Here is a 16,264-nt window from a genome sequence, read left to right on the forward strand (position 1 = left end):
TGATGAAACTTGCTATGTACTATAATACAATATTATTGAAAGTCATTAAGCATTTTCTCTTCAGCCAATTCCTAATTTGCATATTAAATGAACTTTCCTAATTAGAGATATATATCTGAATCAACTTGACCAAAGTTGACAAAACTTTCTACATATATTGCAGATACCATGATACAACATTATTGAAAATCATTAAGCATTTTTACTTAAGCCAATTCCTAATTTACATATTTAATGAACTTTGCTTATTAGGGATATATACTGGGATTTACTTGATCAAAGCTGGCAAAACATGCTATGTACATTGATGATTATACCAGGTTAAAACAATATCAAAAGTCATTTCACATTTTCATGTCAGCTAATTTATAATTTGCATGTCTAATGAGCTTTCACAGCTCGGCATATATGGCTTGAAGGACGTGGCCAACGATAATTACACTTGCTATATTAAGTGGTGATCAATGACAGCAGTAAAAGAACTTTAATATTTTTATTTCAGCTGATTACATATTTGTATACTTCATGACCTAATCGGCGGTGATTATTGTTCATTACGTTGATCATAATACTTTCAATAAAGTTGCAAACATGTGGCCATGGTTAAAATTTACACATAACCACAATATACAATGAAACAAGTGAGCATTTTCAGTTCATATCTGGTTATATAAATGTGAAAGGTTTGCTCTATCAAGAATTCCTCACAAGAGTGACGGGGTCTCTGTTTATTTACGCCATGCAAATCAGATATATATCACACTGAGTAGGAAAAACTTCTTTTGTCAACCTGTTTCTCAGATTCTACTGTAAAACAACCTTTGCTTTAGTGACTGACATTATATGTGATGATGGGTTGTATGTTTCTATAATGGTAAGTCTAATAGAATCTCACACCCCCAAGGACCTGGGATCAGATTTCTCACACGAGTTGGGGATATTTTGTCTCACACGAGCCGGAGGCGAGTGTGAGACAAAATATCCCCAACGAGAGTGAGAAATCTGATTCCAGGTCCTTGATATGTGAGATTCTTTTTCCCACACCGGCGATCCCACTCTCCCAGTGGCCAGGAATGTGATAAACTATAATCATTGACAAGTGTGTGCTTGTAAACACTGGCTAAAACTGTCAAAAAGTTGGTATAAGAAACAACAGCATGGGAAGTACATGAAAGCCTGATAATAACTGTGAAAAAGACTTCTGGCAAGTTAATCATTGTTTCAAAAGGTCATGTCAAAACACCTTATTGAATGTGTAGAAGGTTTTTCAAGTACATGGAGTAACACAGCAATACATGAAAGTTAGAAGAAAAACTTATCAAACTCACTGTAGTCGAGAAAATCATCAATATCTTTCAATCGATCCTTTTGGTGAATTACAAGTTCAAGATAAAATGAAAAGCAACAATTTCAAATCCAAGTTTGGGCATAGACCCTCGAGAAAAACTCTCGAGGGTCTATGGTTTGGGTAACCTGAGTCACTATGATTACAGATTAAGTTCAAATTCTGTATTCTATAACTTGCTTTTATGTTGCATAACAGAATGCATATCTTGGAAATATATCCAATGCAAAGACACACCATATTAGCGTTATCCATTTTGGTCGCTTTTGAATTTGATTCTCGAGTGCCGTGCTGTCAATTATTGTTGTTTTCATCAAAAACTACCAGCAGAGCTATATATATCGCCCACTTGGTAGCCTGTTTATAATGAATTTGAATCTGTGGAAAAGTCTCCTGAAAAAGAATAGATGGTACATTTTTCCCTTTCATTGATATATCTGATAGGGAAACTGTGTTTTCGTGTCAGCATGTTATTAGTTGTGTATTTTTTCTGTAGTTTGGTCTGATTGTGTATTGTATGGTATATTCATGTTTGATGTGTATGTTTCGGCTATTTGGTGTTAGAAATTAGCCATGGTGAGATTGTTGTAATTACTTGCGATATGAAATTACGAAACTCAAGATGGAATAAATAATATCCTAACAATAATATCCTAAAGGCATAAATGGACACATCCATACTTTACTGAATTAAAGAAATAAAATATTAATCTCATCATTACAAATGGATCAAATCAGAACAAATATATAGTTTGGTAGATCGCATGGTTTTCTCGCAAACACACCTGCGATCTATATTTCCCTTGCAATATCTACGCAACTAAAACAACTTTTACAACTTTACAGCACGCATTTCGTTGAATTTATTTTTCTCAGAGGAATATCTACTGCTACTGACACGTTTCAACACCACGAATGTCGCAACATCTAACTTCAATATCCAAAGGCAGTGTTGGTCGCTGAGAAGTATCATGATCGTAGGTGCACGTGACTGCGATCGATACTTCCCTTGCGATTTATTCTTTTCCAATGTATTTTACTGATTTCGTTGAATCTATAGATTCATGAATCATTTGCAAGTTATGATCTAAATCATACTTAAACAATTATCCGATATCGATGTCACATCAACATAATTGTTTTTTAAATCAGTCAATATTGGTCGCAGGAAGTATTGCCAGCAGGTAACTCTGCGATCGAGACTTCCCTTGCAATCTATACTTCCCCTTGCGATCGACGCTTCTCCAATCACATTAATATCACCTTTTGATTTGTAAATTCAAATTAATACTAAATCATACAAAACAATTATCCGGAATCGATTATCGATGACGCGAATATCATAACAGCCAGTGTTGGTCGAAGGATGTATAGGACGCAGGTAACTCTGCGATCTATACTTCCCTTGGCATCCGATTACGTCATAACATGTCACCAAAACAAAGTCAGTCAGTGTTGGTCGCAGGTAACTCCGGGGTCTATACTTCCCTTGCGATCTTTCCTTCCCTGCCCGGCTTCCCTGTAAGCATCAGAAGCGTTACGTACGTCTCAAGGTAGATTTATTAATACATGTCATTAGTACAAAGTTAGCCTGACCATACTCTCCTTGCGATACTCTCCTTGCGACCTACGCTTCCAAATGCATTTTACTGATCGTGTTCAACTTATAGATCCAAGTTAATACTAAATCATACCAAAACAATTTTCCGGGATCGATTATCGATGCCACAAACCTCGCAACATACGATTCACGGGCATCACCGCAATGCAATGGCTAGTGTTGGCCAGAGGAAGTATAACTCGAAGGTGTCTCTGCGAACTATACTTCCCATGCGATCTATACTTCCCTTTGCAATTACGCTCCTCCAATAAAATTACCGTTTAATTTATAAATTCAAGTTAATATAATAAATCATAATACAACAATGATCTGGGATCGATTATCAATGCCGCGAATGTCATAACACATCACATCAACACTATTGTTTTAAAATCAGCCAGTGTTGGTCGCAGGATGTACAGCACGCAGGTAACTTTGCGATCTATCCTTCCCTTGGCATTGGGATTACGTCATAGCATGTCACATCGACACAAAGTCAGTCAGTGTTCAGAGTGTTGGTCGCAGGAGGTATAGATCGCTGGTAACTCCGAGATCTATACTTCCCTCACAAACTTTACTTCTATTCCCTGTACGTCTCAAACGTAGAACTATAAATATCTGGATATCATGCATGAAGTACATTGTTTGTAAACAAGAAAGCTGCACACGCGCAGTTCCAACGACCGCCCCTTTAAGTCACTGTCTGGGTCACAGTCACTTCCAGCTCCATCACAAAAACCAGATATGAACTGAAACGCTCACGTTATTCATTATATATTGCAGTTTTGTGTACATTTAAATTTATGCCACATGCTTGCAACTTCATTGAAAGTGTTCATGATCAACATCGTGAACAATTTTCACCAAATCATGATCAGATATAAATTACCTGACATGGAAATGCGAAATGACTTTCAATATTGTTTTTAGAGGTTATTACCTGGTATCACCAGTGTACATAGCATGTTTCACCAACTTTGATCAAGTAAATCCTGGTATATATCCCTAATTAGGAAAGTTCATTAAATATGCAAATTAGGAATTGGCTGAAAAAAATGCTAAATGACTTTGAATAATGTAATCATCGTGTCTTCAATGTACATAGCTAGTTACGTCAACTTTGGTCGAGTCAATCAAGATATACATCCTTAATTAGGAAATTTCATTAAATATGCAAATTAGAAATTTGCTGACGTAAATATGTTTAACGACTTTCAATAATGTTATATCATATTATCTTCAATGTACATAGCAAGTTTCATCAACTTTGGTGCAGTAAATTCAGATAAATATCCCTAATTAGGGAAATTCATTGAATATGCAAATTCGGAACTGGCCGAAGTTAAAATGCTTAATGACTTTGAATATTGTTGTATCATAGTATCTTCAATGTACGTAGCAAGTTTCGTCAACTTTGGTCGAGTCAATTCAGATAAATAACCCTTATTAGGAAATAGGAAAGTTCATTAATAGGGATTTTACCTGAATTTGATAGACAGCTACAATAATAATAAATTATATATTACAAGAAAGCTCTCTTCAAGACCAATTGATTGCTTTTTGTTTGATGAAAATCGGTTCAGTACATGCAGAGATATGTTCTGTTGAATTTGAAAAAAAGGCTTCCCATTTAGAAATTATGCAATAGTAGACACCTGGAGTTATCATAACAACCAGGTGACCCCATTTTGAATTGCCATTGTTTGAGGAAACTAGAATTGCAATTTCTAGTGCTTTTTGCAATAACTCAAGCATTTCTTATTGAAAATTGATGAAATTTTTAGTTGATATTGCTGATGAAATGTTCAGTGGTTTTTAATTTTTATAAATGAAAAATGTTATTTAGAATGCTGTTTACAAGGTAAACAAATAAACAATACCTGTAAACAATCAAATGATACCTGTGACATTTTAGAATTTGATTTAAATTAATCAAAAGGAATTTTTTTAATTTTTTTTTGTGTGATTACAACTATGCCTATGAAATACGTCTGATTAATGTAGATTTTAAGTTTAACAATAATTACAAAGAACTTTTCAAAAAAGTAAAAAAACTTCGTTCTCAACCCTTTGTCTATGCCGTAAAACAGCAACACGCATTTATAGAATGAACAACTGAATTAAACTGGATGCAAAATTACACTGCCCCGGAAATACCATAGACCCTCAAAGTCAGCGGTCCGAAATACAAACCAGACTAAAACCAACTTTTCCAAAGTCCGGGACACGATCAATGAGGAAAGAACAAATTAATAATCTACGGCCTTGTTCTTCAGAGAGAACCAAAATAGTCCCCTTCTCCGGAACTAAAGATCGAAAGTAAAATTTCACTATAAAGCATCCGCAAAGTGCGGTGCACGTACGTATGCCTACACTGCAGTGCTGGCTTGACAACTTCTCAGTGTCTATCGAAAAATATCACCTGGAAATCAAACTACTTCGAACAAGATAACGTTTGAAAGGGTAAAGTATAGAACTATATATCTCTAGATCCTTGCGTTTGATAAGAAATCAGACAAATCTAGCTGCAAAATCGTGAACGTCGGAACTCAGCTTAGACATCCTGACACAGAACATGCGGCGAAGCGCTGATTAAGTGTATGTGAATTCCTGGAAGTGCCCGAATGTAAAGTTGGAGTGAATCCATACTCGCTAAAAAGGGCATCATTTTTCGCATCGTCAGAGTCACAATTATTGCAGAGTTACAATTAATATTTATCATAAAATTAATGGGGGCCGAACGTTTAAGGAAATCAAGATTTTCTTTCAAAAAGCACAAACGAAACACAACGTTTGATCACAGATTGAGTTTTTCTTAGCTGATTTTAACGTCCCCCCCCTCAAAATGAAGCCAATGATCTCTACTTTCGTACCACCCCTAAAAAATAGTGATGCGATCAGAATAAGTCATGCGGACAGCCTATCAAATAGGTATATGTTCGATCTACTTCGCGGGACATTTGAGGTCACGGCACAACGCTCACAATGGACGCCAAAATCGCCGGTATGCGTGAGTTTGTAGTCGTGCTGCTTTGCCATTTATCGTAGTACAAAAGTGAAAATTTCCCAAAATGAAGTTAAAATAATAATTCAACACTACAGTTTCATTGTCTCTGATTATTTGGTCTATTTAAGAATTAACACGAAAGTTCGGACTAGACCTGCATCGAACGCGTACGTTCAACACAAATGTCAAGTGACCTAAAATCCATATCATTAACTATGCAAATTGGGAATTATATTTAAAACTTTCACAACTGATATATGTTGATGTGATCAACATTTGTAGCAAATCTCATCAACATGTGTGCAGTCGTTCTCAATGTATATCCGTTTTTTTTTTTTAAATCATTAATTATGCAAATGAGCAAAAAGTATGCAAGCCACACCCACCTAAAAACTAATCAGTTCTTGCCATTTGCTAACTGAATCTATGTACCAGATTTGATTCTGATCTGATCAGCCGTTTTTGAGATATCGGACCAACAGACAGCCATCGCTGCGACATAGCCCACGTGTGTGAACAAGTGAGCTAATCAACACCTGATGGGAATACCACATGACGCATGCGCATTAAAAAAAGTTATGACCCTACGGTTATTCGCATCGCACCGGCGACGACGTCGAGCATTTTGTAAAGCGCTCACACCTAACGTCGTTCATTTTAGGCCACGTCTGGCTTCTTGCTCCACGATCTGACGAAACAGTAACGTTTACATGTAACTGGATAGGAAAGCATGGCCAGTCACGAACCGATGTACAGTTTTACTGACCAAGGTATGCGTTCATTCACGGTCCCTCCACAAAATGCTCTGGCTCGCGAGAATGGGTTTACAGTCATTTGTCGGTATAACAGCGAACTCTCCATTGACATTCACCGCGTACCTGACCATAGCTCAAGCGAATATTGAATTTACCGGTAATGTCTTTGGAAGGGATTACACTGTCTTTTTCCAGGATAGCAGTGTGCAGCAGCTCCTGAGTTCTAAATAGTGATAAATCATAAGGGGTGACCATTTGTTTGTTTGTGGGGGGGGGGGGGGTTGGATGAAATGGGTATAGCAACAATTTTTTTAGCTCACATTTTGTATACCAATGTGAGGTTATCCTATAAGCTGAATCAGTTCATTTGCATCTGATTTGCATGTCTGTATGTCTGTATATTTGTGGGTATGTATGTGCGGATGTATGTCCGTCACACACAAAGGCTCCCATACCGCCAAAGCTACCGTCTCAGTATTTGGTGTACAGGTAGATGTCTCAGTATTTGGTGTACAGGTAGATGTAGGGGTTGAGATGTGAATTTGTTCAAATGAACACATCAGTGTCAAAAATGTGCAAATGAGGTAAGAAAAAGGGAAATACTGCAAGTGTGCAGGAGTGGTGGCAGTGAACTGAATCAGCCCACACATCTGAATAAGAGGATTTTGACCTTTAACCTATTTGTATGCAGGGTACCTATTATGTTTGGGAGTGGTAGCAGTAACTGAAACAGCTAATTGGTCATTCCTGTCATTGTTTATGAACTGTGACATATTAACAGATCTGCTGAAACCATATGGATGTCTATTTTTGTACATCCATGGTAGAAAGATTCTCTGCTATGCATGTTGCTAAAGTTGACCTTCAGTACCTAAAGTTTCAGACCTTATTTACTTTTGTCATTCTTAATTTTCTGGTTCAAATATTTCTTGTTGTTTTTCTGGTTGTACTGTGCAGAAATTGTCATAACATCAACGTATAATTTTCCTGCACTGAACAGATAGAAATAACACTTATTGTTGATCTTTGTTATGTACCAATTCTGATCAAATTTGAGCGACACCGTATAATTGCGGTATTTTTAGTCCCCACGGACACCGTCCGGGGGGACTTATAGGTTTGGTCATGTTCGTGCGTGCGTGCGTCCGTGTGTCCGTGCGTGCGTGCGTCCGTGTATCCGTGCGTCCGTCCGTTCACGCAGATATCTCAGACATGCCCAGGTCAATTTCTTTCAAACTTTGCACAAGGATAGTACCCTACCCCATACAGATGCACGTCGATTTGTTTCACAATGCGATCAAATTTGGCCGTGTTAGAGGACTTTTTAGTTTTCACCTCCATAGACTCCCATGTATAAGGCAGTCTCCATAGACTCCCATGTATAAGGCAGTCCATAGACTCCCATGTATATGGCCAAGAAAAATAAAAATTTAGTTTCTCATCGTATTCATATTGCAAAAAGGATGCAGTGACACAGTTTTTAGTCCCCACGGATGAAGTCCAGGGGGCTTATAGATTGGGTCATGTCCGTCCGTGAGTCCATCTGTGAGTCCATCCGTTCACGCAGATATCTCAGATATTTTGACAAAATGTCACGTGACCTTGGTGACCTTTGACCTCAAATATATATATATGTCCATAACTCGGTAACCACAAGTGCTACACCCTTCATATATATGGTATGATGGGACAGCTTATGACGCCACATATCGTACCTCATTAATTATGTGCATATCTAATTTTGAGCGAGCCAATAGAGCTAGAGGTCTGATTTTTGGTATATAGGGATAACTTAGCAATACAATTATTTTGACAAAATGTCACATGACCTCGATGACCTTTGACCTCAAATATACATATTTGTCCATAACTCAGTAACCACAAGTGGTACACCCTTCATATATGGTATGATGGGAGACCTTATGATGCTTCATACTGTACCTCATTAATTATGCATATATCTAATTCTGAGCAAACCCATAGAGCTTGATGTCTGATTTTTGGTATATAGGGATAACTATAGGATAGAAATTTTTTGACCAAATGTCATGTGACCTCGATGACCTTTGACCTGAAATATACGTTTATGTCGATAAATACGTAACCACAAGTGCTATGTCCTTTATATTTAGTAGGATGGGAGACCTTATGACAACACACGCTTTACCTCATTAATTATGCACACATCTAATTCTGGCCAAGGGAATAGAGCTAGAGGTCTGATTTATGCATAACTCAGTAACCACAAGTTCTATACCCTCCAATTCTGATAGGATATTAGACCTTAAGATGTCACATCTTGTACCTTATTATTATGCGCATATGTATTTCTTGGCTGGCCAATACAGCTAGAGGTCTGATCTTTTTTCCCGATTTAGAACCATAACTTAGACATGCCTCATGTGTTTCAAATTGGGAACAACGACATAGACCTATGTGCCCATAGATCTCAACATATACACTCCAGTGATGCTTCTTAATGACCACATTTCCCTGCCCCATCAAGACTAATACTCCTATTACAAGTGGGGACTATGTCATTGTCAATGACTTGTTTACTCATCCTGACAGCACTGTTTTTGAAAAGGTTGACTTGAAACATCATTTTTTGGCAAGTAGAGTTTAAGCAAATTTGTTTTTCACAAAAAATAAAATTGCTAATTGGTAAGCAATGATATCACCCGTACCCGCACAGCACAATAAAGTAACCAAAATTCTGTACTTTTCCTGCTCTGCATATAAGCAGTAATGGGGCACATATAAAGATTGTTTCATAATATTAAGTATAAATGCTGTCAGATATTTCAGTAAAAATTCTTAAGAAAATTACATATTCTGCAGGTACTTTTGTGAAACAAGTTATGGCAAACTGTGGTGGGGGTCATTCTTTGAGAAAAGTCAGCACTTATTTTCTTCTGTCATTTCCATTAGAAAAAATCAATATCCTTTGTTTCATACAGCAGGTCTCCCTGCTTTCCATTTTATTATTCTGTATTGCTGTGGACATAATCTGTGGAAAATTTTACAGAACCCTGTGCCAAAACCACTTGTGTGATAGCTTTGATATTTGGTGTACAGTTTCATAGGGATGATCAAAATATGATACATTCAAATTATTCTACAATTTTGTATTTTTGGGGCAATTTGGCATTTTTGGTTGAAAAATTTGTTACTCAAAATGTACGGTACTTGTCTGATATCTTTGATATTTTGTATGCAGGTTCCTACAGATGAACTAAATGTGACTTGTTGAAACTATGATGACATCTGCGAGTTTGTAATTTGGGGCAATTTTGACCATTTTTAGTCAAAATATGTGTTTCTCAAATACTACATGTCTGGTAGACATGTTCTTTAGGATGATCTTAATGTGACATGCTCAAATTATGATGAAATCTTCAAGGTTGTATTTTTTCAGCTATTTTTGCCATTTTTGGTCAGGCCATCCTGAAATGAGCTATCAAAGATTTCCACCTTCATCAACCCATGTGTCAAATTTAGTTATTCTCTACATAACACAGCAGAGTTCTATCGGCCATTAGATCACTTGTTTATAGGTTTAAAAAAGTCTGCAGAGTTGTTTTGAGTGCAACAAAGTTTTATATAGTGTGAATTTATTCTTTAAATATTTATTCCAAAATTTGTTTATGAAATGTTTTTGGGTTCAGCAACTTTTCTCAGCTATCCCATGTCTTCATCAACACTTTTGAAACTATGTGAGCTACATGTACTTTTCATCCCAATATGGTTATCATGGAAATACATGACAAAAAATGGACACTTTTTGTGCTTTCTAACCCCAAAGTACCATTGTCTGTAATTTTGGATTTTGTTATTGTTTCCTGCTCAGAGTTATCATTGAAGCACAGCTGATTTGCCAAACAATTCGAATGTGACTTACCATACTGGTATTCCCATGAGACAGGCAGACTATTATGCAAAATTCTATCCTTTTAACAAGTGTGCCACATTGATATGCCTTATGTTTCATTTCTCTCTATTGTTTTACTTTAGGTGAAGCATTACAGACTTCTGACCAGAGAGATGAACTTGTCAAATTATTTCAGTCAACTTGTGACAAAATACTCCAGGATTATCAAAATGATTCACTTTCTGTGGATGGTAAGTAGTATTTTTAGTCCCCACGGACACTGTCCGGGGGACCTATAGGTTTGATCATGTCCGTGCGTGTGTCTGTCTGTCTGTCTGTTCACGCAGATATCTCAGAGACGCCTGGAGCTATTTCATTCAAACTTGGTACAAGGATTACTCCTTATGTCATACATGTGCACATCAATTTGTTTTGTGATCCATCCAATATGGCCATGTGATGCCTAGGTCAATTTCTTTCAAAAATGCACATGGATAATACACTTAGGTATACATATGCACATCAATTTACTTTACCATATGATCCAATATGGCCACCAAACAGCCAATTTTTTTCCCTTTTTCATGTCTGAAGCCATTGACTGCTTTCTTTCAAACTTGGTACAAAGCCAATAGACCGTGACTTACATCTGCATATCCAATTATTATAGTAAATGGTACAGTCTAATATAGCTGGAAGATGATCATTTTGTTTCGATTTTTACATGTTTTAAGCCATTCTGCAGACTTGCTAGGATTGTTTTCTGTCAAATTTGCCACAAGGACAGCGTCATCTCATAGTGGAGGGACAGTGATTGAACAGACAAGACATGCACTACATAACTGCCAAAGTGTCTACCTCTGAGGACATTCTGTTGTTTCTAGATACTCCTAGCAATAAACTCTGTGTGAGGCATTTACAGCTCTGCGGTGTACTAGCATGACCTCAGTAACCTGTTGGTCAGGGTTGACCACCCAAAATAGAATCTGTGGTCGAAATGAGATAATTGGTGGTCTTTTGCCACATGACCACTGGATATTTCAAACGCTGCAAACGGTCCATATCTTGTGAAAGCAACAACTTAGTATAGTCACCGACAAAAACTCTTCACAGGTGAAAGGATAATTGCTGAAAACAACTTAAATTGCATGTTTAGAGGATGACAAACCACATTAGCTAAATCGTGAACGATAATAAAAATAAAATGGTGGAAGTGTCTGTGGAGTGGGGCTATTCTATTTATGTAACGGGGACGGCGGGACTCAGATTCATAAAAGTTCTTGGAAAACGTGCCATTTTCCTTACATTGCTGTCACAGGAACTTTGATGTCTCATTGTTTTAACATCATTTAATAGTTTCTTTGATCTGAAAATTAAGTTTGCCAACTTTCACGACCTATTATACTCTAAAATCAGGGGGGAGGGGGTTATACTGGCAATGGCAACAGTAGTACTATGGCGACAGACGAAGAAGTAAAAAAATTTACTGCAATGAAGTGAACAAACACAACAGATTTCGAGTCACCAGTTTGGTGATTGTTTTGACTGTTTAAGTTGCCATTTAGTGAATCAATTGGCCATCTGGTGAGCAGTAGGTTGGAACAGTGTCTGTAACCATAGGCCAGATTTGGTTGAAACTTGGTATGCAGGTTCTTGATGGTGAGATTGTTTAAATTGTGGTAGAATTTTTACAGTTGTATTTTTTGGGCAATTTTTCACGTTTTTGGTAAGAAAAATTTATTTGAAACTGCTTGGAAACTTGGTATGCATGATCTTAGGGTTGGCTTCTCTTAGATGGATGGATGGATGGGTTGGTGTGTGTGTGTGTGTGTATGTGTGTATGTCTGTAGTCTGTCTGTCTGTCTGCATGCATGCATCTCGAGGTCTGTATGTATATATGTATGTGGTATGTATGTATGTCTATCTATATGCATGTATGTATGTATGTCTGTATGGTATATCCATATGTATGTATACGCACGTACATACGTACATTTTTTCGTATGTATGTAAGTATGTGTGTGCAAGCTTCTTCCCTTTGGCCATTTGGAATATTACAGTAAGCAGTTGCACAGCCAATCCCAACAGGGATCAACAGCACCAACATAACAGATCCAGTGGGAACTATATCATTCACAATGACAATTATCGTGTTTTAATTTATGTTTTCCCTTCCAACAGCTGTGTCATTTATTGTGCACACCCTGATTCAAGATGGCTATTTTAAACTTGAATGTTCATCACATGGAAGCAGCCCTGGAGAGAGAAAAAAGAGCTGGACAATTCACACGAAAACCCATGCTGGTGCAAGACTATTTGAATGCAAAGAAAGTGGTAAAACATTTAAACATCAACACAGTCTGACAGAACACATCAAAATCCACACAGGTGAAAGACCATTTAACTGCAAAGAATGTGGTAAAACATTTGGACGTCAAGCCCGTCTGAAAGAACACGTCAGAATCCACACAAGTGAAAGACCATTTGAATGCAAAGAATGTGGTAAAACATTTACATATCAAGACTCACTGAAGTATCACATGAAAGTCCACAGAGGTGAAAAACCATATGCATGCAAAGAATGTGGGAAAAAATTTGCACGTCAAAGCTATCTTAAGGTCCACATCAGAATCCATACAGGTGAAATACCATTTGAATGCAAAGAATGTGGTAAAACATTTTCATATCAACACTCACTGAGGCGTCACACGAGGGTCCACACAGGCGAAAAGCCATTTGTATGCAAAGAATGTGGCAAAACATTTAAACATCAACACAGTCTGACAGAACACATCAGAATCCATACAGGTGAAAGACCATTTGTATGCAAAGAATGTGGCAAAGCATTTCCATATCAAGTCTCACTGAGGCGTCACACAAGAGTCCACACAGGTGAAAAGCAATTTGTATGCAAAGAATGTGGCAAAACATTTCCATATCAAGTCTCACTGAAGTATCACATGCAAGTCCACACAGGTGAAAAACCATATGCATGCAAAAAATGTGGGAAAGGATTTGCACATCAATGTGGTCTGAAGTCCCATATCATAGTCCACAAAGATGAGAGGCCATTTGTATGCAAAGAATGTGGTAAAACATTTCAATTTCAAGACTCACTGAGGCGTCACATGAAAGTCCACACAGATGAAAGGCCATTTGAATGCAAAGAATGCGGTAAAGCATATAAACATCAACAAAGTCTGACAGAACACATCAGAATCCACACAGAAGAAAGACCATTTGAATGCAAAGAATGTGGTAAAGCATTTCCATATCAACACTCACTGAGGCGTCACACGAGAATCCATACAGGTGAAAAGCCATTTGTATGCAAAGAATGTGGCAAAACATTTCGAAATCAAGCCTCACTGAAGTATCACATGCAAGTCCACACAGGTGAAAAACCATATGCAGCGAAAAATGTGGGAAAGGATTTGCACATCAATGTGGTCTGAAGGCCCATATAATAGTCCACAAAGATGAGAGGCCATTTGTATGCAAAGAATGTGGCAAAGCATTTCCATATCAAGTCTCACTGAGGCGTCACACGAGAATCCACACAGGTGAAAAGCCATTTGAATGCAAAGAATGTGGTAAAACATTTAAACATCAACACAGTCTGACAGAACACATCAGAATCCACATAGGTGAAAAGCCAGGCCCAAGCCCTCAGAGCTCTACAGCCGCTCGGTTAAGCTAGCCGACATGTACAGTAATATCACAAACCGTTATTCTTTATTAAATAGTCAAGTCATGTAGACATTCTACACATTGATGATTATGCAGATCCTGCGTTCGCCGGGTATATAATGCCAGTCAACATGTAGGCCTATAGGCCTAAACTAATATCACCTACGGTGATTCTTTTATTGAATAATCGAGTCGTATATAGACATTCTACATATTAAATACAATTATTATCCCAGCAATGTGCCAAGCGCCTGTGCATTAGCTAGCAGTGACCCACTTCCCTATCCTGGGATAGAAGCAAAGTTCACTCAATTTAGTCTGATGATGTTTTGTGACAAGCTAACATCGACATCTGAAGGTATTCAATCAATCAAACTGTGGCAAGTAGGCTCAAAGAGGCAGATCTTGCTGGGGGGGGGGGGGTGCTCCCTTAGAAAGGTGTAAGATAAAACTTTATTAAATCCCTACAAGGGAAATTAAATTGTATTGTAAGTGTATGTGCTTTCTGAATAGGCCACTTTTTAGTCCCCATGGACACCGTCCGGGGGGACTTAAAGGTTTGGTCATGTCCGTGCGTCCGTCCGTTCACGCAGATATCTCAGACATTCCCAGGTCAATTTCTTTCAAACTTTGCACAAAGATAGTTCCCTACCCCATACAGATGCGCGTCGATTTGTTTCACAATGCGATCAATTTTGGCCGTGTTAGAGGACTTTTTAGTTTTCACCTCCATAGACTCCCATGTATAAGGCAGTCTCCATAGACTCCCATGTATAAGGCAGTCCATAGACTCCCATGTATAAGGCAGTCCATAGACTCCCATGTATAAGGCAGTCTCCATAGACTCCCATGTATAAGGCAGTCCATAGACTCCCATGTATAAGGCCAAGAAAAATAAAAATTTAGTTTCTCATCGTATTCATATTGCAAAAAGGATGCAGTGACACAGTTTTTAGTCCCCACTGATGAAGTCCAGGGGGCTTATAGATTGGGTCATGTCCGTCCGTGAGTCCATCTGTGAGTCCATCCATTCACGCAGATATCTCAGATATTTTGACAAAATGTCACATGACCTTGGTGACCTTTGACCTCAAATATATATATTTGTCCATAACTCAGTAACCACAAGTGCTACACCCTTGGTATGATGGGACAGCTTATGACGCCACATATTGTACCTCATTAATTATGCACATATCTAATTTTGAGCGAGCCAATAGAGCTGGAGGTCTGATTTTTGGTATATAGGGATAACTTAGCAATACTATTTTTTTTTCCAAAATGTCACGTGACCTCCGTGACCTTTGACCTCAAATATACATATTTGTCCATAACTCAGTAACCACAAGTGCTACACCCTTCATATATGGTATGATGGGACAGCTTATGACGACACATATTGTACCTCATTAATTATGCACATATCTAATTTTGAGCGAGCCAATAGAGCTCGAGGTCTGATTTTTGGTATATAGGGATAACTTAGCAATACTATTTTTTTTTCAAAATGTCACATGACCTCGGTGACCTTTGACCTCAAATATACATATTTGTCCATAACTCAGTAACCACAAGTGCTACACCCTTCATATATGGTATGATTGGACAGCTTATGACGCCACATATTGTACCTCATTAATTATGTGCATATCTAATTTTGAGCGAGCCAATAGAGCTAGAGGTCTGATTTTTGGTATATAGGGATAACTTAGCAATACAATTTTTTTTACAAAATGTCACATGAACTCAGTGACCTTTGACCTCAAATATACATATTTGTCCATAACTCAGTAACCACAAGTGCTACACCCTTGGTATGATGGGACAGCTTATGACGCCACATATTGTACCTCATTAATTATGCGCATATCTAATTTTGAGCGAGTCAATAGAGCTAGAGGTCTGATTTTTGGTATATAGGGATAACTTAGCAATACAATTTTTTGACAAAATGTCACGTGACCTCCGTGACCTTTGACCTCAAATATACATATTT

At 37.7% G+C, this 16,264-nt stretch overlaps 1 pseudogene; it reads left to right on the forward strand.

Annotated features, from left to right (window-relative positions):
* The first annotated feature begins 6,543 nt into the window (after positions 1 to 6,543).
* On the forward strand, positions 6,544 to 14,415 carry LOC139121369 (zinc finger protein 546-like; annotated as a pseudogene).
* Positions 14,416 to 16,264: the final 1,849 nt, after the last annotated feature.

The sequence above is a fragment of the Ptychodera flava genome, chromosome 21 (assembly GCF_041260155.1).
Source record: "Ptychodera flava strain L36383 chromosome 21, AS_Pfla_20210202, whole genome shotgun sequence".
In the NCBI taxonomy this organism is placed as follows: domain Eukaryota; kingdom Metazoa; phylum Hemichordata; class Enteropneusta; family Ptychoderidae; genus Ptychodera; species Ptychodera flava.